The 25,642-nt window shown below is 39.5% G+C and overlaps 1 protein-coding gene and 1 non-coding gene across 2 annotated transcripts in view; one reads left to right on the top strand and one right to left on the bottom strand.

Moving 5' to 3' along the window:
* Positions 1 to 25,642, bottom strand: part of STARD9 (StAR related lipid transfer domain containing 9) — a 125,928-nt gene that overhangs the window by 73,724 nt on the left and 26,562 nt on the right. The window lies entirely within an intron of this gene.
* Positions 15,529 to 15,632, top strand: LOC120232308. Its single transcript, XR_005528535.1, has one exon. It is a non-coding gene; the product is annotated as a small nucleolar RNA U13 (small nucleolar RNA).

Below are 25,642 nucleotides of genomic sequence, written 5' to 3'. Positions count from 1 at the left end.
CTCCAAACTTGTGGTAGTAGTATAGAAAAGTAGAGGTGGAGCTTGTTCTTTAAAGACAGAGGATTCATGTAAAATATATTTTTTAATAGGGCCTGGTGTTGGGTAAAGTTCTTAAAATGATTTCTTTTCCTTTAAATAGCTACCTATAGTTTAATTATTAAGAGCAGAGGCTTTGGGGAGGTGTCTGGGTGGCTCAGTCAGTTGAGCGTTCAACTTCAGTTCAGGTCATGATCTCACAGTTTGTGAGTTTGAGCCCCACATCAGGCTCTGTGCTGTTAAGCTTGGAACCTGGAGCCTGCTTCATATTCTGTGTCTCCCTCTCTCTTTTCCCATCCCCTGCTCATTTTCTGTCTCTTTCTCTCTCTCTCAAAAATAAACATTTAAAAAAATTATTAAAAAAAAAAAAGAACACAGGCTTTGGAATTTTCTAGGTTCAAAGCCTGGCTCCTTGGCAAGTAACCTTACTTGTTTCCTCATCAATGAAACAGAGATTTTTAAAAAGCACCTAAGAATAAGTTAAGGGATCTCCAAAATAACAACAAGCATACTAACATTTGCATTATATGAGTCCAAGAAGAAGAAAGAGAGACAGGGACAGAAAATTTATTTGAAGAAATAAAGCTGAAAACTTCCTTAACCTGGATAAGAAAACAGACATCTAGGTCTAAGAGGCAAAGAAAGCCCAAAACAAGATGAACCCAAGGAGATCCACACCAAGAGACATAATAATTAAAATGTCAAAAACAAAATATAAAGAGACAATCTTAAAAGCAGGAAGAGAGAGGCACCTGGGTGACTCAGTCAGCTAAGCTTTCGACTCTTGATCTCAGCTCAGGTCTTGATCTCAGGGCCATGAGTTCAAGTCCCACATTGGGCTCCATGCTGGGCATGAAGCCTACTTGAAAAAAAGAAATAAAAGCTGGGGGAGCAATACTTACATCAGACAAAAAAGACTTTTAAAACAAAGACTGTAACAATACACAAAGAACAATATTACATAGTGATAAAGGGATCAATCCAATAAGAGGATATAACACTTATAGACATCTATGCACAGGGCCACCTAAATATGTAACACAAATATTAAGACATAAAGGAAGAAGTCGACAGTAATATGTTAAAAGTAATATACAATGTAACATTGTAACAGCCTATTTACATCAACGGATAGATCATACACACAGAAAATCAGTAAGAAAACATTGGCCTTGTATGACACATTAGACCAGATGGATGGCTACATGCAAAAGAATTAAACTGGATCACTTTCTTTTTTTTTCTTTTTAAAATTTTTCTAATTTACATCCAAGCTAGCATATAGTGATAATGATTTCAGAAGTAGAATCCAGTGATTCATCCTCTACATATAACACCCAGTGCTCATCCCAACAAGTGTCCTCCTTAATGTCTCTTGCCCATTTAGCCCATCCCCCCACCCAAAACCCCTCCGGCCATCTTCTGTTTGTTCTCTATATTTAAGAGTCTCTTATGATTTGTCCCCTTCTCTTTTTTTTATATTATTTTTGCTTCTCTTCCCTTATGTTAATCTGTTTTATATCTTAAATTCCACATATGAGTGAAGTCATAATGATATTTGTCTTTCTCTGACTAATTTTGCTTAGCATAATACCCTCTAGTTCCATCCACATTGTTGCAAATGGCAAGATTTCATTCTTTTTGATTGCCAAGGGATACTCCATTGCATTAATATACCACATCTTCTTTATCCATTCATCCATCGATGGACATTTGGGCTCTTTTCATATTTAGGCTACTGTCGATAGCGCTGCTATAAACATTGGGGGGCGTGTGCCCCTTCAAAACAGCATACCTATATCCCTTGGATAAATACCTAGTGCAATTGCTGGATCACAGGGTAGTTCTTATTTTTAATTTTTTGACAAACCTCTGTACTGTTTTCCAGAGTGCCTGTACCAGTTTGCATTCCTACCAGCAGTGCAAAAATGTTATCACCTCACACCAGTCAAAATGGCTAGTGTCAAAAAGACCAGAAATAACGAGTTTTGGTGAGGATGTGGAAAAAAGGATGCATAGTGCACTGCTGGTGGGAGTATGTGTGGAGTCCCTGTGCAAAAAGGTCTGGAGATTCTCAAAATATTAAAAATAGAAATATCCTATGATCCTGTAATTCTACTTCTGCATACTTACTCATAAAATGAAAATACCTAATTCCAAGAGATAAATAAACATCTATGTTCACTGTAGCATTATTTACAATAGCCAAGATATGGAAGTAACCTGTGCCCATCAATATATAAATAAATACATGATATATATTATACAATGGAATATTACTCAGCCATAAAAAGAATGAAATCTTGCCATTTGCAGCATCATGAATAGACCCAGAAGGTATTATGCTAAATGAACTAAGTCAGACAGAAAAAAAAAAAAATACCATGATTTCTCTCATATGTAAAATCTAAGAAACAAACAAATAAACAAACAAAAAGCAGAAATAGACTCCTAAAACAGAATTGGTAGTTGTCAGAAGGAAGAGGGTTTAGGGGATGGTTGAAATAAGTGAGGAGATGTAAAAGTACAAATTTCTATTTATAAAATAAGCTACAGGGATGCAAAGTATAGCACAGGGAATACAGTTAGTAACACTGTAATAACTTCATATGGTAACAGATGGTAATTATACTTATGGTGGTGAGCATTTCATAATGTATATAACTGTCAAATCACTATGGTGTATATCTGATACTAATAAACTATTTTATGGCAATTCTACCTCCAAAACAAATATAAAGATGATGAAAGACACCTGCCCTCCCCCTGGCCAAAAACACAAACTGATGAGGCCAGACCAAGACAACCCTGTGGGAAGAAATCTCCCCCTCTGATGTCCTGCTGTGGTTTTCCATTATTCAATGCCAACCTCAAGCCAGAAGTTAAGGGAGTCCATTTTTTAATCCAAAAGGTCACCCTTGGGGCAGAGAATAAGATGGAAAAGGTTGAAAAATTCATCTTGAAGGGCAAAATGAAGATATTCAACAGAACCTAAAAAGCAAAAGGAATCCTGGCTGGAGAACCTGGCAAGATTTCATGAAATAGGGAACATCTGAACTGAGTCTCAAGACAAAAGGATTTCCAAGGGTGCTTGGGTGGTTCAGTTGGTTAAGCATTTGACTCTTGATTTTGGCTCAGATCATGCTCTCACAGTTTGTGGGATCAAGCCCTGCATCAGGCTCTGTGCTGACAGTACAAAGCTTGCTTGGGATTCTCTCTCTCTGTGACCCTCCCCTGCTTGCAGGCATGCTTTTTGTCTCTTGAAATAAATAAATAAATAAAAAGACAACGACTTTCATGATGGAGATGATCTTCTAGGTTGGATAAACAACACACATAAAGCTTGGAGTAACGAAAATACATAGCTGTTCAGATGGAATTTGGAAAATCAGATACATAGGGAGATAAGACTAAAGTATTGGGGTCATGCTAAGAATTAGATTTTATTTTCTTTCATCTTATTGTGTACTGCATTATTTATGGCAGTCTCAAGGAATATGATAAGCAAGCTATTGTTCTACCATGAAAACTTAGCACAAGGGCAACTAGGTAGCAAAGAAATTAAGAAACCCACTTATAGATAACCCTTAAAGAAGAAATCAAAACTAAAATTATAAACTACTCAGAAAGCAATGAAAAGAACAACATATACCAATGAAATATAGCAAAATACATGATTGAAGAATAACATTTTGTTTATACATTGGTTTCTTGACTTCCTCCACATCTATCTTCAGTTCTCTGAGCATCTTTAAGACTATTGGTCTATAGTCTTTGTTTAATATATCTGCCATTAGGGCTTTTTAAGGGACAGTTTCTGTTGATGATGTTTTTTTTCCTTTGAATAGGCCACATTTTCAGGTTTCTTTATATGCCTTGTGACTTTTTACGTTGAAAACTGAACATCTGAATCTAATAATGTAGTAACTCTGGAAATCAGATTCTCTCCTTTCCCTGGCGTGTGCTGTGTCTCGTTATTCTCTTTGTTTATTGTTTTTGTTTTTCCCATAACTGTAGGCTGTCTCTGTCCCAAGGATCAGCCTGAGGTGTAAACCTAAGTTTCTAGCAGGTGGTCTTTTCTGAGCCTTTTCTTGGGAACGCACGGTCACTTTCTAATTTTCCCCATGTGTATAGCTGTTTTTCAATGCCCTGGTCTTTAATGTCTGACTGCCAAACAGGGAAAAACAGAAAAATGAAGTAGGAGTGGAGTGGGTAGTTGTTACTTTAAATCCCCTGGACTTCACATCAGCTGGATAGGAAGGGACTTGCAAAAATGGGAAACTTGCAACAACAATGACTGCTCAACTCTTTGCAATTCTGTGATCCCAAGCAGGAATTGGCAATCAGCACAGATTCCTGATATTTGGAAGACAGGGTCCTTTTTGTCCACCCGACTCCTGCAGGCTGTGTGCAAGATGCTCCAGGGCCCATGCACAGCTGCCTGCCACGTGGCTAAGGATAAAGAATGGGTAACTGCTGCTGTGCTAGAAGCTGAAATTGACAGAAATTAACTGCAATTTATCCTCCAAGTCTTCCTCTGGAAGTTGCAAGCCTTCAACAGAATCCAGAGCTCCAAAAGCCATTATATCAGACAGTTTTGCCTAATGTAAATCCTGCCTAGCTGGGGAAACAAAGTCCTCATGCTTCCTGATAAGGGAGCATAAGGCAAGCTGAGGGCACAGTACAGGCTAACAGCATCCCCCCACCCTAGGTGGGATCTGTGTGATATTCCTAGTATGCTCCTGGCTACCCAAGAACAAAGGAAAGGGGTTTAAGAGTTTTGATGTTCATGTGGGAAACAAAGGCAAACGAAAAATTAAATTCCCTTGCTGCCTACAGCCATTGACAAGTCCTTGAAACCAGCAGAGTGACCTCCTTCTAGGAGCTCAGCTGCCCCATGACGACACTCTGCTAGGGGCAAAAGGGAATCTTAGCTTAACATTATCCTGACCCCCCAAGGTCCTATAAGTCTACTTTAGCCTATGAAAATTCCTTTATCTCAGCTCCCCCAAGATACGTGCCAGCAGTCATACTCCAAGCTTATGGCCCTCTGATATACATCTGAAGGGTCTCATGACTGAGGCTTTACTAAACAGTAATAAATGGCATTTTCCTAACAGCACCTGGCCCCTCAAGGTCCTGGAAACCTTGCTTTCAAAATACCTTAGAGACTTATTCTATCTCTAACCCCCTCCCAACCTGATGGTGTATAATCAGTTACCTGTCACAAACCCAGTGAAGTTCTTTCTGCCCATGGGTCCTGTCCCCGTGCTTTAATAAAATCACCTTTCTGCAACAAAGATGTCTTCAAGAATTCTTTCTTGGCCACTAGCTCCAGACCACCCCACCATCATCCCAAAACTTCATCATTTCCTACTCTGCCATCTTCCCTGACTCCTCTTCTCCATAATTATTCTTTAAAATACAAATTAGTAGCCCCATATTCCCCTACTGAGACTGTATAACATACAAGTCTCTTTTATTCTTGAATCCATTACCTGAGATTCACACATATTATTACCCTACCGATGTACTTTTCCTTTCAATTTTCTGAAAACAAACAGAAAAATGTGAAATAATGTTAAACTACTCAGAGTTTAATAAAATCAAGTAAAAGAAGTTAAAATTTTTATTCAAACAATATTTATAGAGTGCCTACTAATGCAAAATGCTGTGCTAGGCACCGCTCCTATTGTTTAAAGATAACAGTTAGGATTGCTTGGCACAATGAATACTTCATTAGAAGTGTTTTTATTCAAAGCCAGGGTTTTAGATCCATATAGCCAGTAACATTTACTTAGCAATTATTTTGTGTTAGGGTCTCAGCACCTTGAATGATTTAGTACTCCTCACAATACAACCATGAGATAGTTACTATTATTAAAGGAGAAAATTTACGTGCCATAGGCACTAAGTACTTCTAAACAAAGCTCTTGCATTTAACCAGTGTGATACTCTGCAGCTAACAAAGTAACTACACATGGAGTGGCCGGGAAAGGGAAATCTTATCAACTAAACACAAAGCCATTACCCTACAATTTAAACCTGTCTTCATGGTTTCCTTACGTCCTGTTATTTTGCTTTACACTGGAAGAAACTTTACCAAGTCTCCTCTATAGTATTTCTTCTTTAGTATTTAGTATTAGAAGTTTCAATAATATTTTGTAAGGGCTCCTGGGTGGCTCACTTGGTTGAGTCTGACTTCAGCTCAGTCATGATCTCGTGGCTAGTGGGGTTTGAGCCCAGCATTGGGCTCTGTGCTGACAGCGCAGAGCCTGGAGCCTGCTTAAAGTTCTGTCTCCCTCTCTCTCTGCCTCTCCCCTGCTCACTCTCTCTCTCTCAAAAATAAAATAAAACCTCAAAAAAAATTAATAATATTTTGTTATATTTCAGCCAAAAGCAATAAACTCTAATCCTACTGCCATTTATTAACTGCTTTTGGAGTTTTCTGCTCCATTAACCTTTACATTGCATGTGAAGAGAGTTATAATCTCATCCCAAAATTTCACACACACACACACACACGCCATTATTAAATGACCTAATTTGAAGCTTATCAGAAACACACACTTACATTTTATTCTTTGCTGTTTTTCAAATTACAAAGAACACTCATTTTTTGTATTAAGTTAATACAACAATGCATGAAGAAAAAGTTAACCTTTCCTTACCCCTAATGCCACACATTTAAGTATCCAACAGTACTAAGCCTTCAGTACTAAGGTAGGGAGAATATATCCAACAAGTATGTCATTCCATACTTTCCTTCACATATACAAGGATATACAGTTCTTTCTGTTTGTTTTCACTGAAATGAACACATACAATGCACATAAACTTGCAATCCCTTTTTTATCACAAAGTATACTATGAACATACAGGTTGTGTGCCATATATATAATTTTTCCTTTTTCAATATACATACCACAGCCACAGTCACACACACACACAATTTAAAATCATTGAGATAGGGGCACCTGGGTGTCTCAGTCAGTTGACTGAACAACTCTTGATTTTGGCTCAGGTCACAATCTCAAGGTCAGAGGACTGAGCTCTGAGTCAGGCTCCACAGTGAATGTAGAGCCTGCTTGCGATTCTAGATTCTCTCTCCCTCTGCCCTTTCCCTCTTTCCACCCACTCACATACTCTCTCTCTCTCTCTAATGAATGAATGAAAAACTGGGATAACAAAATAATTCAAAAATAAAATAATTGAGATATTCATGCTGTGGAGGAAATGCCTTATTTTCTTTTTTTTTTTTTAAAGACAAGTCAATCTTTTTAAAAAAGTTTTATTTATTTAAAGAGAGAGAATGCACGCATGCACATGAGCGGGAGGGTGCAGAGAAGGGGAGACAGACAGAATCCCAAGCAGGCCCTGTACAATCAGTGCAGAGTCAATGCAGGGCTTAAGCTCACGAACCATGAGATCATGACCTGAGCGGACACTCAGAGCCGGACACTTAACTGACTGAGCCACCCAGAGACCCCAACTTTATTCCTTTTTTATTTGCTTTCCTATTCTCCCTTCCTCTTTCCTTCTTTCTACATTAACCCCATACCTTGAGGTAACATGTTAATAACTGGCACCATTTCTTGTTCTTCCCACAGTCATAATCATAAACACACACACATTTATGAGTTTTTGTTACTTATTTAAAAAACAGCATGTTATTATACACACTGATTTTCTCAATCAATATCATCTCAGGAAAACTCTTCTAAGTCATCTGCGATATATTCTATTATATAAACACACAAAAACTGATTCAACCATTCCCCTACGAATGGGTACTTCGTTTCTAGTATTTTATCCCTACTAACAATGCTTCAGTAAATATCCTTAACCATATACCCTTATGTACTGGTGTTTTTATTTTTATTTATTTATTTATTTTCTTAAGTAGGCTTCATTCCTGGCATGGAGCCCAATGCAGGGCTTGAACTTACAGCCCTGAAAACAAGACCTGAGCCAAGATCAAGAGATGGATGTCCACTGACTGAGCCATTCAGGTGCTCCCGGTGTTTTATTTTTATAGAGTAAGTTTCAGGAATGGGACTGCCAGGTCAAAGGATAAAATATTTCTTATTTTCGTAAATAATGACATATTGTTTTCAAAAAATTTCCATTGACAATGTATGTCATGTTTCTTTCCTATTTCCAGCAGCAAACAGTATTGCTGCTTTTTGAAATTCTTTTTTTAATGTTTATTTATTTTGAGAGAGAGAAAATATGGAAGGGGCAGAGACAAAAGGAGAGAGAGAATCTCAAGGAGGTTTCACACTGTCAGCCCAGAACCCAATATGGGGCTCAAACTCACGAACCATGAGATCATGACCTAAGCCAAAATCAAGAGTCGGATGCTTAACCAACTGAGTCACCCAGACACACCAGTATTGGTGTCTTTTTTTTTTTTTTTTTTAACCACTCTTAGTTTGAATGATACAAACTCATATCTCATTGCTATTATGATAACAGTGTGTTTGACTTATTCATTTTTGGGCCATTTAGATTTGCTCTCCTGAAAAGGGTCTATTTCTATTCTTTGCCCATTTTTCTACAGGACTGTTTTTCTTTTACTTGTCAAAATAAAAGACTTCTTAGTGTATTACAAACAGCAGCACTACATCTGCCATATGCAACGCAAACACTATTTTCTCCAAATTTATTGACTCTTAAGTTAAAAGACTTTATTTTTTAAGTCACAGGTTTAGAGAAAAACTTACTAGAAAGTCGAGTCCCCAGGCATCCCTTAAGCTATCTCTCCCTTTCTTAGTTTCCCCTATTAACATCTTGCATTACTGTGGTACATTTGTTACGATAGGTGAGACAATATTGATACTATTAACAAAAGCCCCATAGTTCAAATTAGGGTTCATTCTTTGTGTTATACAGTTCTGTGAATTTTGACATATGTATAATCACATGTGTCTATCATCATAGTATAATACAGAATAATGTCAGTGACCTACAATTTTCTATATTCTGTCTAGTCATTCCTTCCTCCCTCTCCCCAACCTGCCATATAGATGGAATCACAATATGTAGCCTTTTCGGATTGGTTTATTTCACTTGGTAATATTCACTTAGGGTTCTTCCCTGTCTTCTCATGATTTGATAACTCATTTCTTTTTTCGCACTGAATAATATTCCATTGTCAGATGTAACACAGTTTATCCATTTACCTACTGAAGGACATTTTGGCTGCTTTCAAGCTTTGGCAATTAAGAATAAAGCTGCTAAAACATTTCAAGCACAGGTTTTTGTGTGGCCCTAAGTTTTCTACTCCTTTGGGTAAATACCAAGGAGCATGACTGACCAATGCCAATTTTCCCCTCGTCTTACACCAAGATCTCCAAGAATCCATGCATTCCCATCCTTACCTCTGGGTACTCCAAAATAATCCCCATGTCTGTATGAAGGCCTGTACCAGCTTCCTCTAAAAGAACTGCAACAAAGTCCTAGGCTTCCTCCCCTGACCTGAACTCGCTAGCCTCTGACTGTCTGCTGATCCCATAGCTATTGCTTTTTTTTTTTAAGTAAAGGGTCGGATTTAATTGTTAGTTATAGGACATCACAAGACACAAAATTCCACAAAGAAATAAGAAATCCACTGAGAGGAAAAGCTTCACAGTATGTATATAGTTAGGAACTATTCAGTAAACTTTTGTCATAAAAAGTACTACAATAACAAACCACATTTTAAAAGTTCTTATTAGAAAAACAGTAAGGCAAACATACCAAACATAGTACACGACTTTATACCTCAGATGTACAATCTAAAAGTTAAAGGTCCCAGGAGTGCCATCCTTAACTTGGTAGGGTAGTTTCTGGCACAACATTTTGATTCCCTTCTTCCTCTATCGGAAAATACTTTTCAATCAAGCTTAATGAAGCTTGGTACACAGACTCATTTTCATAGTTTTGCAGACATTCCATTTCGTTCAAACCTCCATATTCATCAATCATTATACTAGTTTCTCAACAGCTTAAAAGATACATGAAACAGCATCCAGAATGACACTGTCATCAGTCACAACTGTCAATTCACTAGCTCCTAAAAGCTTCCCAAGTTGGGGCACAACTCCCATTTCACAACCATTTCAATCCATTCATTTGGACCATCAGTAAGGGAGAAAATGGCCCAGCAGGTATCTTCTAGTACTTCTGGATCATCATGAGGCAGGGGATGAACTCAAGTAGGAAAAATTTGTCAAACAGCATCTAACGGAGGTACATGAATCTTGTTGCAACAAAGGTCTAAATGAGTCCAGGTAAGATGATGGAAGTAACCACATGTTAAAGATGACATATTAATAGAGCACCTGGTGGCTCAGTCGGTTACGAGTCTGTCCAACTTTGGCTCAGGTCATGATCTCATTGTTCGTGGGTTCGAGCCTCATGTCAGGCTCCGTGCTGATAGCTCAAAGCCTAGAGCCTGCTTCAGATTCTGTGTCTCCCTCTCTCTCTGCCCCGCTGCTCACATTCTCTCTCTCTCTCTCTCAAAAATAAATAAACATAAAAAATTACAGATGACATATTAGGAGGTGTAAGAAGAGCCAACAGTGGATCAACTACACCATATTTGATAACCAAGTCGTGGAAAACTGAACCATCGCCTGCAATGTTTCCTAGAGTCCATACAGCTTGTGTACTGATATGAGAGATACCAACAGAGAAGTGAATGCTGGGATAGCACTCTATCTACCACAGCTTTGGTCTGTTCCAATGTCCTGGAAAGAATGTTTGTGAGCACTGAACCAGATTCAAAGTGAATGAGATCACCACCAATTCTGCCCGAGGACACAAAGTTTGGAATCAAACCTGTCCAGATTATGCTGTCTATGGGGGGAGCTGTTGTTCCCTAGAAAGCTATCTCCTAGCAGTCTGAGTAGCTTGGAGGTGGCTTTCCAAATCTGTTGCTATTTATGCCTTTGACAATGTCATCAACAGACCAATTTATAGTGCCCTGGTTGCTGCAGTTTTCTCGCAGTGGAGAAATAGCATCATCGGGAAAGAGCTTACATTGCTCCTTTCAGCATGTAGTTATCCTTCTTAGCTTTCCTCACCTCTACCTTAACCTCTATTTGGTACCACCTACTCTCTGTACTATCTTTCTCCCTGGTTTTTTAATCTGTTAAGGTGGGCAGATGGTGAACTGGCACTCTGACTGGTGGATATGGTTATGAGACAAAGGAAGAAAATGGCAGGGCTGGCTTAGGCTATTGCAGGAAGCTTCTTAACTTTAAGAAAATTTGGGGATAGGAATGGAGGGAAGCTGAGAAACATGCAAGTCTCTCTCTAAATAGTCTGTAAACATGTGATTTTTTCAGATTCTTCAACCTCTTGGCACAATGTGCCCCAAATAATTTTCCCCACCATCCTATAAAATACTAGAAATTCTCTCCATTAGAGTAATTCATGTTGTAACCTCACAGTGTCCCTATTAAAATGTACATGCAAACACACATAATTAATTATAATCAAATCAAATGAAATACACATGCTACCAGGAAGGGCAGAGGGCTATACTGTTTTGAATGGAAAAGGGATTGGAGAAATTATTGTATGCTGGATAAGAGCTTGAATTATCACAGAATTCAGTAACAATAACAACAGATAACGCTTATGTACATTTATTACCTGCTGAGCACTGATGTAGGTGCTTTATATTTCTTTATTCATTTAGTCCTCACAACAGCTCTGAGGTAGGTACCATTACTATCCTCATTTTACAGATTAGATTAGATAACAGAAGCACAGAGAGTAAAGGAACTAGCCCAGGATCATAGCCAGTTATTTGTGAATCTGGGAAATAAACCATATTTTTTAATTACTATACTTTACCACCTTTTATCTAGGAAAGAGATGGGGTGACAAGAGGAAAGTCTAGGGTCTCTGATATCAGACCCTAAAATATACCCCCACAACTGAATGTAATTATTTTCTCATCTTTATCCAAAGATAAAAACAGAAATTCCTGTCTCTAGGCAGTCACTCAGTCCACTTACCTAGGGCCTCTTTTTCTGGAAAGTAAAAAAAATAAAATTAAAATTTAATTTAATTTAAAAAGTAAAGAAAACTGCACACAGCAGCAGTACTTCTATAGGGAACTACTATATACACATACTTATTTATAAAAACATATATGTATGAAGAAGCATACATTTATATTCCCAGTTTAAGCCCCTAGTTCCTTCAATTTTCAAAGAAAAATTAGCTTTGAGATCACCAAAACACACGTCATTGTTTATACAAGAGTCTGCTGTTTTAACAATGCTGTTTTGCTAAACAACGTTCACATGGACAACGGTCTGAATGGCATGTGAGATCTGGTAGGTCCCATATGCAGCTGTCCTATCCTCTAGACATAAGCAAGGAATTCCTAAATTAAACAGATGGGTATCTAGCTCTAATGCTTCCCTTTTCTTTGCAAAAAAGATGGATTCTTTAGACAGGATCTTGTGAGAAAAGATGAAAGATGGCTTTACTGAAAAAGTACAAAGTTTTTGCCATTCCCACAGCCTCTTCTAAAAAGACAACCACAAGTGGCTCCTTGATTTGCCATGTTTTATGTCATTTGACCCTGCTTTCCAGGCCCCAACTAACTGGACCCCAACCAAAAGCAAGCACATTCAGCATGGACCTAAGAGAGACTATCAGCCATTAGATAACCCAAATTAAGAATGCTAACAGGGTATGCCAAATTGGATAAAGATTAACTGGCATTATCAACTTTGTTAGGGAGATCTGAATGGGAGACAGAGGTGTCATTGGCCTCTTACAGTTAACTGATGAATTCTGAGCCATAATGAATAATGTTCCAGGGTCTCAGGGTCTGGCTGTATGACTGTTGGCAGTTTCCAGTTTCCTTACTTCCCTACATAATCTTACATGCATGACCCATCCTGTGAGATAATCTGATTACCTCCTTCCATGCAAACTGAGAAAGCCCTATCACAATGACAAGTTCAACTATCAACAGCTAAAAGCACAAAGCAGAAACAATGAGCAAGCGGCAGTCACATAAATGAACCTGTTAGCCCTTGGTCTGGACAAAGACAACGTGGGTGGCAATATGGAAGATGGTTCGATTATCAGGGGTGAGGGAGTCTTTGCTTAGTGACAGGCAGAATCCAAGAATGGTAAGCTGTGGTACTGATTCAAGGATAGTGTACAAAATAAACGGAGATTGGAGATCCAGAAGAAGGCCTTCATTCCATTAGGCTGAACTTCCAAAAGCTAAGGTGTTTGCAAAAATTGAGGCAAATCACCTAGAAATCTTTTCATTCCTAATAATTAAGATTCCTGTAGGGCAGGGGTCATTTTTTTCTATTAAGGGCCAGAGAGTAAACATATGAATTAGGCTAGTGGGCCGTATGGGGTCTGTCATAACTAGCAAACTGCTTTTGTAGTACAAAAGCGTCCACTAACATTATATAAGCAAATGGGCATTGCTATATTCCAATAAAACTTGACTAAAACAGGTGATGGCCAGATCTGGCCCAAAGGCCATAGTTTGTCAATCTTTACTGGAGGGCAAAAGTCCTTTTCAGAGTCAGCTTAAGAAACACAAGTTGGTCTGTGAATTCCAAGAGGAAAAGGTAAGAAAGCAAGAAAAAAAGGAATCCTGAATATGTGAAAAAGGTCTTCTAGTCCTTGGAAATATGTTAAAATTATTTATCATTGAAAATAAAATGAAAGTACATGGACCAATCACCTTGTCCATTTTTTAAATATGCATTTTTAAATTTTTTTTTATTTTTGAAAGAGAGAAAGATTGAGGGAACGGCAGATAGAGAGACCACCCACCTTGTACATTTTTCTTATAATGACTGATACCATTTAACAAGCTCAACACTGAATAGTTTATCATTCATGACAGGTCAAGTTGAGTTACTGTAGCAAACTCTCAAAGCATGGTAGTTTAAAAAACCACTTTTACTTTATTATTTCTGGCTCTTGCTACATGTTGGTCAGTAGAGGACATTTAGGGTTGTAGCTTCTCTAAGACCCAACTGACAGACAGAACAAGCTATTTCCAATGTTGCTTCATGGTGCCAGAAGAAAAGAGGGCTTCAGAAGGACATGCCCCAACAACTGAATGCTCAGACATCATTTCTGCTCATAACACATGGTATCAAACTAATCATATGGCCCCACCTCACACACTAACCAGGAAGTGAAATTCTATCACACAGAAGACAAAGAACCATGAATATTCAGTAAGTAACATGAATGACTACCACATAACAATAGTTAATCCACTTTTACCTAATTGATCACAAGACGAGATTCTTAAAAAAATGTTTTTTAATGTTTATTTATTTTTGAGAAAGAGAGAGCAAGAGCATAAGCAGGGGAGGGGAAGTGAAACAGGGAGACAGAAAATTGGAAGCAGGCTCCGCGCTGACAGCAGAAAGCCCGATGTGGGGCTTGAACTCACAAACTGTAAGATCATGACCTGAACCAAAGTCAGATGCTCAACCAACTGGGCCACCCAGGTGTCCCACAAAATGAGATTCTTAATAGAAAACCTTTCTGATAATTGGTTAGGTAGAAACCACTCTCAACTTCATTTAAATTAAAATTTCAAATTGTTTAGTGAATTTTCCCTTAGTGTCTAAGGATTCTGAAGTCATAGGACCCTGAGGTTATCATTATGAGTAGATTCTTTTTTGTTGTTGTTGTTGTTGAGAGAAAGAGGTCATGAGTGAGTGAGGGACAGAGAGAGACAGGGAGAGGGAGAGAGAGAGAATCCCTCCGTACTGTCAGTGTGGAGTCCGAAGCAGGGCTCGAGCTCACCCAATGCAGGGCTCCAATTCTTGAATCGTGATATCATGACTTGAGCCAAAGTCGAGCACTTAAACTGAGCTTCCCAGGGACTCCTTGAGTATCAATTCTTAATGCTCACATTGATAGTTGCACAGGACATGAGACTCTTCACTGACCATGAAGCATAATCAGAAACTACATGGGGAACAGGGCTCTACAGGAAGCACTGGGGACAGGATTCACAGAGGGGTGAATATATACATATACATATACATATACACATATATACATATACATATACACTTGAATTCCTTTACCATTCTCATGCACATTGGTCAGCTGGTGTACTTTTACTTCCAAAAATTAATACTAGTATCCCTATCTATTTTTGGAGGACTGCCCTCTAGTTACTGGAACTCCTTTTGAAAGCCAGATGTCCTAGGAGTCTGTCTTAACCAATGTTTGATAGGTGCAAGAAAACTGATCAGGAAATTCTTGATCAGGAAAACCATACACTCAGTCTTTAAAGCACCCCCGTGGAGTTGCCTGGCCTCTTTCCTTTGTGATCTCACTTCCCACCACACCTACCATTTCTTTCCTGCCAATACTTCTTAATAAATCGCCTTCACACAATTCCTCATCTCTGAGTCTTTTAGAGAGAAGCCAGCCCAGAATCAGCCCACCCACAGCCTGAGGATAAAAAAAAGCTATGTGGTGATCCTTTTGTAGTTCATAAGCATGATGACTGGGTGTTCACGCCGTTGTGTGACATGTGCCACCCTTAAACCTTGTTACGACTCAGGCACATTACTCGTCTGACGTAAAAAAAAAAAAAAAGAAGAAAAAGACTATGTGGTGCTACAGACAGAGGCCAGGATTTAGACTCCAAAGACTCCAGATGACAAAGTTTCAGCTCTATCAATTATTAGATTATCGTAGTCTCTATCAACCATTTCAAAATGTAGAAGTAATGGTACCTACCACAATAATTTTGAGACAAATGCACACGACTATGACAACACATGTGAAAGAACTTTGTAAACTAGAGCCTACTCTATGAAGAAGTTAGCTCATTTAAGACAGCTGCTTCCCAACTTCCAGTCCCTCCCCCAACCTGTAATTATGACTATACTCCCACTTGCCTATAAATAGAAAATTTGTAGAGCAGTGTTTTTCAGATTTTAGCATACATTATAATCAACAGGAGGGCTGTTAAAAAGAGTTTGGTGGGCCCCACTCCCAGAATTTTTGATCTTTGGGTATGAAGCAAGGCCCAAGAATTTGCATTTCTAACAAGTTCCCAGGTGACACTAATTTTACGAATCTGAAGACCTCAATTTAAGAACCATTGTTATAAGAGGGGCGCCTGGGTGGCTTAGTCGGTTAAGCATCCGACTTTCGCTTAGGTCATGATCTCACGGTTCATGGGTTCGAGCCCCGTGTCAGGCTCTGTGCTGACTGCCAGCTCAGAGCCTGGAGCCTCTTTCGGAGTCTGTGACTCCCTCTCTCGCTGACCCTCCCCTGCTCACGCTGTCTGTCTCTCTCTCTCTCCTAGAAATAAATAAAAAATAATTAAAAAAAAAAAAACCATTGTTATAAGAAAAACTTCAGCCACTCTCTGCAAAGTTCTCTGTAACTGATAGAAACTTATGATAGATCTACCTTACTAGAGGGAAAATTTTTAGCAAAGACAGCTTTAAAAAGGAAGTAGGGGGAGGGGCGCCTGGGTGGTTCAGTCAGTTAAGCATCCGACTGGCTCAGGTCATGATCTCACGGTTCGTGGGTTCGAGCCCCGCGTCGGGCTCTATGCTGACACCTAGCTCAGAGCCTGAAGCCTGCTTCAGATTCTGTGTCTCCCTCTCTCTCTGACCCTCCCCTGCTCATGCTGTCTCTCTCTCTCTCTCTCCCCCAGAAATAAATAAACATTAAAAAAAAATAGTAATAATAAAAAAATAAAAAAGTAACTTGTGAGAGGAAAACAAAACTTGGGAGATTCTCTTTCCAGTGGAACAGATGTCTTCATCTTATGAAATAACCATGTGCAAGCAAAGTTGCCTGCAGAGAATATTTCCAGGGGCACCTTGGAAGCTCAGTTAGTTAAGTGTCTGACTCTTGATTTCAGCTCAGGTCATGATCTCACAGCTTGTAGTATCAAGTTTCCACACGGGGCTCTGCGCTGGCAGTGCAGAGCCTGCTTGGGATTCTCTATCCTCCTCTCTCTCTGGCCCTCTCCTGCTTGTTCTCTCTCTCTCTCAAAATAAATAAACTTTTTTTTTTAAAAAAAGAATTTTTCTGAAGAGGAAACTCTTTGTTCCATCTCAACCCCATAAGAACTTGCAGTTAGTAAAAAAGAGGTTCATATGGTTGCCAGTCTAGTGTCATGATCAATGTTAAGGTCACAAGAACAACAATTTATTCACTATTGAAATGTACCCAGTAATGTTCAAAGCACTTTACATGCATTAGTAATTTACTCCTCACAAAAACTCATGAAGTAGATAATGACTATCATTTTCATTTTACGATGAGGCAACTGGAGGTCAAGAAAACTGCCCAGAGTTATACAGCTAGTAAATGTCAGAGGTGAAAATCAGATCCAGGAAGTTCGGCTCTAAGTCCACAATCTTAACCATAAACAATACTGCATGGCGGATGCTGTTTTAAAAGTCTGCACTCTTTACAAAATTCTAATTCTATGATCTTTCTTCTTGTTGGCTCCCCTACCATTCCTGTGTGGCCATATGACGAAGCATGACTCTATCTCAAAGCACAGGCATGGCTCCCAAGAAGCTTGCCAGTTGCATTGCCAGAATGTGCTTAATAACTTACAATGCTGGCCAAAATATAACTACTAAATATGACATGTACTCAACCTGACCGGTACCAAAATGAGGAAGGATAATGAAAAGCAAATATACTAAAACCTCAATTTTAAAGACATTCTACCTGACATTCACCTTTGTTAAATGCACTTTTTGACTTTCAGTATATTTTATAAATGTTAACACAAAACAAGGACAAAGTCTATCTCTACAGCTAGAAACCAGGCGAGAGCTGGAAGGTTAGTAGGGAACTGACGGCTCTAGAAAGTAAGAAGGTTAGTAGGAGACTGACGGCTCTCAGTCTAACTCCACAAAGACTCCAGATAAAGAAAGCACAATATAAAGAGAAATACAACAGAGAGAGAGGAAGAAACATATTGTGTTGGGCCTTAGGTCTCAGCAGAAGGTTGTTCAACGAGCCCACAAACAGTTCTGAAAGTCACAAAAAGAAAGGAAGGTTGAGAAGGCAGGGCTGTCTGACCTCTCTTAGATTCAGAGATTAGCAGGTTATGTAGTGACATTACTGATGTCCAGAGAGAAGCAATTTGCTCAGGGTCACAGAGCAAGCTTGTAGCAGAAGGAGGATTTACACTTGTGTCCAAACTTCCTATCCATTTGTACTCTTAGGCACTTTTTAGGAGACCATCCTGATTTCCCTTGGGTCTGTTTTGCACAGGGTCTCCGTTGCTGCTATTTCATCCTCTCTTCACTGGGCAAATGCTAAGACTGTATGTAAGAATAACCCCTGCAAACCAAACTATCATTGTGACACTGTAGCATTCAGAGGGATTGAAGAAAGGCAGAGACCATTCTCACTAGTTTTTACAAGACCTCTGCCTGGTCTACTAGGAAGCAGCATGATGAATGTCACACCTGAACTGAGATGAAAGACCTATCCTCAAACAGCTCACCTCTCAACACGTCAAAGCACTCCCTAGAAAAAAGCCCTAGGAAAGAGCTTTACCATGTATTTTAACAGAGCACAAGTGGCGCTTCTGAGGCACTGTAATGTTCTAGTTCTCGATGCTGGTTACATGGGTATGCTCAGCTTGTGAAAATTCAAGTGGATAGAACACTTGAACTATACAGTTACAATATGTACATCTTTCTCAATGTATATTTCAATGAAAAGTTTTAAAACTAGCTCTGTTCCCTTACCAGCAGAAACGGATGGCACGCATCTGCTAAAGAATCTTTTGACCACACAGTCTCTTCTACTGCAGAAGCTTGTTCATGACACATATACTGAGCCAGAATAAGAACTGTAAACAGAGGCTGGGGTGACAAAATGGGCTCGGGTCATGTTCACAGAGCGCTTCAGAAGCCTTCCTCAACACTGGATTATTTAGGCAGAGTGACACCACAGCAGGGGAGGAAGAAAAGAACATTTCCTCTCTAGCTTTTAGCTGCTTCTTTTTTCCTCTACTCTCTCCCTAAATGTCCTCTGTCCACCTCCACTAACCTCAGCAGCAAATCATGCACAAGAGCAGCAGTCCTCGGAGTCAGATCCCTAGATCCAGGGATGCCCGGGGCTGACTGTGACAAGCAAATCTGAGCAGGCTCTGTGGTACTGAAGAGGGAATAGAACACTACACATCTAAGCTGCAGCTGGGACATGGCACCTATGCACAGCACACAGTACACGCTCACTTAACAATGACTGAACAAATGAATATGGACTGAATCCAAAATATGTGCAATAAATGTGTGCTGAATAAAATTAAATGATGGATGTTCTCTAGGTCTCCTCTAAACCCTGCCTGCATTAATTCTGCATATTTGATAGTTAAGATGAACATCACCAGGTCAGTATCTTTCATGTAGCACTGTTTTCGTCATTTCTGAATGCGCTCATGAGGGCTCTTTTCCACCTTGTGTAATAGGTCCCATCAGGCAGTGCTCTGAAGGCAGTTGAGTAGGATGGAGCCGCTTCACACTGAGTTGTTAATGCTTTCATCTAAGAAGAAAATAAGCCTGGAGGATACAGTTCTGTTTTTAACTCTCATTCCTAAGTGGAATAAGTTTTCCTGCAACCATGCAGCTAGAAACAAATTTCCTGCTTTTAATATTGTTTAATCTGAATAGGTCTCCAGAGACCAATCTTAATTAGAGAAGCAAATGAACTGAGCCCCCAAGTAAGTTCCGGTTTCATAGTTGGGTTCAGCTAGCCCAAGTGAAGCCCATTTCATTCCCAGGAATCCAAGGCCTACTTAAAGAGATTAGTTTTGTGTGGTATGCACAGCCTCTGTCTCATGCATCCTGCTGGCAGGGGCCCTCCTCCCTCCAAGGAGGAGTACGCTTCCTTCCTCCAACCCTAGAATCCCAAGATCTCCAACCACACTGGTAGTGGGACACTTGCTGCACCTCAGCCCCTCATATTAAGTCACCTCAACCAAACAAAGCATGACTCCAACCTCAGCTAAGAGCCCTGGGACCATCTCAGGGCTGCCACTGGCCCTTACCAAAGTGTAGGCAGAAGACAAAAAAAGATGACGGAAGAGAGATTTGACCGCGCAGCACTCAGTTCGACAATTACCTGCTAGGGACAAGGAGAGGCAGTAACACAAATCTGGCCAGTCACTGAGACACCTGGGACCAACTTTCAATGAAGCATAGTTAATAAACTAAAAATCCTAATAGAGCTGGGACGCCTGGGTGGCTCAGTCAGTTAAGTATCCAACTCTTGGTTTCAGCTCAAGTCATGATCTCACAGTTGGTGAGTTCAACCCCCACATCGGGCTCTGTGCTGGCAGTGTGGAGCCTGCTTGGGATTCTCTCTCTTCCTTTCTCTCTCTGTCCCTTCCCTGCTTGGGCTCGGTCTCTCTCTCAGAATAAATAAAAACATGAAAAAAAATTTTTAATCCTAACAGAGCTGACAAATGCCTAAGAGATTCATTCTCTCTGGTGCATAAATGTCTCTGTATGAAAAATACTGAGATGAGGTTCATCTTTGCTGAAAAATAAATACTTGGAAATAAAAGCTGGTGGAATTTAGGATAAATCTAGATAACAAATAAAATCATTTAAGTGAAATGAAAAGATTCTTTCTTCTGGATTCAATCTAGAGGTCCTCATTCATTCTTTCCCTTTCCCCTCCCCATATCAAAGTGGAGACCTTAGGGTTTCCTCACAGATAAGAGACCTACTCAAAAAAAACCAAAACCACAAAACAAACAAACAAACAAAAACAAGTACCAGGAGATGCTGGGCTATGCCAGGAAGGAAAAGGACCACACTTTCCGACAGGGTTAGTGCCCAGATCCCAGACTCCTTCATAGGCACCTCTGGTTACACTTCATCACTTTTAAAGTCCACTTCAAAAAAAAAAAAAAGTCCACTTCAAAACCTGGCCCTTGGTTAGAAGCATCTCTTTGCCATGAAGTGTGAATTATTTCTTATGTCTCAGAAAGTGGTTGAGTCACTTATGGCTATTCACAGGATTCAGAACAAAATTGACTACACCTACAGGCAAGCACTTGGTTCATATACAAAATTAAAAAGAAGTGGTGTTCTCTGTATCTTAGAGAGAGGCATTAATAGGAAGGTTTGCAAACAAACCTTTCTTATTCATGACCTTGAGGTCCTTTCCTACAGTAAATGCAAAATTTAACAGCCCAAACTTTTTTTTTTTTTTAACGTTTTATTTATTTTTGAGAGAGAGAGAGAGTGGAAGCAGGAGAGGGGCAGAAGAGGCAGGGAACAGAAGATCTGAAGCGGGCTTCACACTACTGACAGCAGAAAGCCTGATGTGGGGCTCAGAGTCACAAACTGTGAGATCATGACCTGAGCTGAAGTCGGACACTCAACCAACTGAGCCACACAGGAACAGCCCAAGATTAGAATTGTCAACTAATTCATATCACATTTCAAATATTAAGACAGAAGCACATAGGAGGAGTTAGCTCACAGAGCAGGCAGTAGGGTGTAGTGAAAAGAACACGGGCTTTGAAGGCAGTGGATCTGGGTTTCAATCAGGGCTCCACCTCTTAGAAGTGTGGTTGTGGTCAAGTTACCTAATCTCTCTGAGCCTCAGTTTTCATGCACCTCTCTGCAGTAGAGGTGATAATAACCCACTTTACAGGGCTGTTGTGAAGAGTAAATGAGATAAGTTAGGCACTCAGTTCAGTCCCTGGAACAGAACAGGTTCTCAAGAAATGTTGTTTTTTTTTTTTCTCATTTCACACTTAAGCAAGCTGGTCATGAGAACATTTTCCAACATCAAATGCAACTTTTCTAAACCCTGAAACCAAATCTCTAAACTACATAAGAATATTTCCAGATGCTTATTGAAGAAAGAGTTGCTTCTATTTTCTTAAAATCTCTGATGTGGGAGAAAAGGAAAAGCAGTAACAACGAGAAACCACTACATGTCTGTGCTTTAAACCACACTACCACCACCACAAACAAGATGGGGTTAGTTTAATAGCAGAGAAATAGTAAAGGGGAAAAAAAAAAGGTAATTAAGGGCTCCCATTCCTGTCAGATTTCTTCTTATCCGGGGCAGAGAACCACCATCTCTGCTGGCTGTATGCAAGCTGTAGTAATTCTTCCTCCCACATCAATTCACATCAATTCAACACATATCACTATAAAGTATATTTATTTTGTCTAACTGTGTAACTACTGAGATAAAAGCTAAGCAATGAAATAACTGACAAAGGAATATCCCCTCTTCTAGGAAGAGAAGGAAAAAAAAAAGTTTAACACACCCTTCTGTTTACCTCTTCTACTCCTGGGGACCAGATGTAAGGGCTGTTTGTACTGAGAATGATCTTATGAGTGAGCCCATCTGCTTTTGCCCAGAGACCACCTCCCCAGGGGATCTGCCTTTTCCAACTTCTAAATACAAACTGAGGGATGCCTGAGCACATCTGGTCACCATTTGATTTCAGGCTTCTATTGTGTTCAGTCTATGGGGGGAAGTAAGTCTATAAATAGCTCATGCCGCTATGACTTACACTTGAAAAATGAGAAGCCATCAACTGCCTTTCCTGCAGAAAGAAGAAAGGTTTTCACTGAATCCAGCTCCCTCCATTTGATCATACATCAAGTTAGCATGCTAAACAGCCAGCCTGAATCAAATAATTCACATATCTATTTTCTTATGGGACTAAATAGTATCTAGAATGAAACCCAAGAGGGAGCTCCAATTAAAATTAGTGAATGATTCATGATACTTGAAGAAGTTCTCTGATCTTTTTGGAAACTCACCAAGTTCTGTAGTTAAATCTATGTATGTGAAGCACCACTTTCAAGTCATAAGAGGAAATGTCCTTCCCAACTTTGGAAGAGAGCTACAGGTTTAAATCCTATTTGATTCAGAATATAGCAATCCTGTTGTGAACTAGATTTTTATGACAACCTCCCTTTCCCTTTCCAACAAAAAAACCCTACCTCCTTCTTCAAGTTTTTTCAACTGTTTGATTAAAATATTTATTATAGTGGGGCACCTAGGTGGCATAGTCGGTTATTAAATGTATGACTCCTTTTTTTTTTCCAATGTTTTATTTATTTCTGAAAGAGAGAGACAGTGTGAACAGGGGAGGGTCAGAGAGAGAGGGAGATACAGAATCTGAAACAGGCTCCAGGCTCTGAGCTAGCTCTCAGCACAGAGCCTGACGTGGGGCTCAAACCCACGAACCGTGAGATCATGACCTGAGCCAAGTCGGACGCTTAACCAACTGAGCCACCTAGGCGCCCTAAAGGTATGACTCTTGATCTCAGCTCAGGTCATAATTTCACAGTTCGGGAGTTCAAGCCTCGAGTCAGGCTCCGCACTGATCATGCAGAACCTACTTGGGTTTCTGTCTCTCCTTCTCTTTGGCCCTCCCCAGCTTGTCACCTCTGTCTCTCAAAATAAATAAACTTAAAAAAACTTTTTAAAATATGTTTATTATAGTAGTTACCACACCATGAAGGAATTATCTCCTTATATATCTGTCTTTCTCAATTACTATGAATTTTTGGGGTGCTTCAGTCAGTTAAGGGTCCTACTCTTTTTATTTTTTAATGTTTTTTTTTGTTTTTTTTTTTCTAGGAGAGAGAGAGACAGCGTGAGCAGGGAAGGGTCAAAGAAGGAGGGAGTCACAGACTGAAACAGGCTCCAGCCTCTGAGCTGGCAGTCAGCACAGAGCCCGACGCGGGGCTCAAAACCACAAACCGCAAGATCATGACCTAAGCAAAAGTCGGACGCTTAACCGACTAAGCCGCCCAGGCGCCCCAAGGGTCCTACTCTTGATCTTAGCTTAGGTCATGGTCTCACAGCCAGTGGGAACAAGCCCTGTGCTGGGCTCTGCACTGGTGGTGTGAAGCCTGACTGAGATTCTCCCTCTCTCAAAATAAGCTTAAAAGAAAAAAGAACTCAGGGTGCCTGGGTGGCTCAGTCGGTTAAGCATCCGACTTCGGCTCAGGTCATGATCTCACGGTCTGTGGGTTCGAGCCCCGCATCAGGCTCTGTGCTGACAGCTCAGAGCCTAAAGCCTATTTTCATATTCTATGTCTCCCTCTCTCTCTGCCCCTCCCCAGCTCATGCTCTCTCTCTCTCTCTCTGTCTCAAAAATAAATAAACATTAAAAAAAAAGTAAAAAAAAAAAGAAAAGAAAAAAGAACTATGAATTTTTAATGGGCAACTACAGTGTCCAGTTCTTACTGGTTATTTCCAGGGTCTCATACAATTCTTGGCATATTTTTCAGTAGATATACACTGAATAATTGAGTAAGTTAAAATAATCATATATTATATGACCTTAATGAGCTTTCACAAATAAAAGACAGATCAAACTGAATGTTGGTTTAAGGGAGAGGTAATAGAAAAGGGAGCCAACCAAGTAGAAGTAGAACAAAGATATAAACATACTGTTTCCTCTTCATCCTCACACTAGCTCAGAACTCCAAAAAGGCTATTTTTCTTGGAAGCTGAGCTTATGTAAATGTATGTACGTCATAAATTAGAGCCAGTATACCACAGTGACCACTCCTAACTTCAGATCCTGAAAAAGAAAATAGGAGACTAAATTCCTATTTCAAAAACTGCAGTTCAGAAAGAATAGCAAGCAGCAACAAGGATGTTAGACAGCCAAGATCTATAACTGGAAATGCTCCAAAATATTAGAGTAAATTACCAATTTCTGATTTTATTTGGCTTTAGAATATATGGAAAAGCCTCCTGTCCATGCTCTAAAAGCCACAGCATACTATCGACTGTGCCTGACAAAGGCTCTGGCTGCCTTTGTCTGGTTTAGGAGACAAATGCTAGTTAAAATTTGCTGCTAGAGTCCAAAGAGCAAATCACAAAACACTGTGGACCATCTGCTAACACTAGTCAATGCTGTGTGGTTTTCGGGATATATATCAAACAGACTCCATCTTTGCAAAGTATGATAGCTGAAGTAAAGTTAAAGAATATATTAACAGACAGAAGGAAGAGGACCCAGTTGGAAATATGAATCTAAAAAAGAAATGAAGACCACCAGAATGGTAACTACATAGGTAAATATATAAGTATGATTTATATAGGATAAAGACTGACAGAAGAGAAATAGAACTATTCTAATGTATCTTATTTAAGGGGGAGAATAGTATATTATCACTTGAAGGTAGACTGCAGTCAATTAGATATGTATACTATAAACCCTAACGCAACCACTAACAAAACAGAGTTATAGCTAATAAACCAACAAAGATAAAATGGAATCATAAAAAATACCCAATCCAAAAAAAGGTAGAAAACAAACAAAAAAGAACAGATGGGACAAACAGAAAACAAACAAAATGACTGTCATATCTGTGTCGGTAATTACACTAAATGTAAATGGTCTACATAGCCCCAATTAAAATGAAGAGATGGTCTGATTAGGAAAACAACTATGCTGCCTACAAAAAATTCACTGTAAATATAAAGACATAAGTAGTTTAAAAGTTCATAGTAGCAAATATGTTATGGTAGCCCACAAAGAAGGTTACTTTGTGGCCATCAAAAAAATGACATAATTATATATGGATATGAAAAT

Source organism: Hyaena hyaena, unplaced genomic scaffold, assembly GCF_003009895.1.
Source record: "Hyaena hyaena isolate Hyena2069 unplaced genomic scaffold, ASM300989v1 scaffold_70, whole genome shotgun sequence".
Classification (NCBI taxonomy): domain Eukaryota; kingdom Metazoa; phylum Chordata; class Mammalia; order Carnivora; family Hyaenidae; genus Hyaena; species Hyaena hyaena.
The sequence above is the reverse complement of the archived record's forward strand: the minus strand, read 5'-3'. Positions and strand labels throughout refer to the sequence as shown.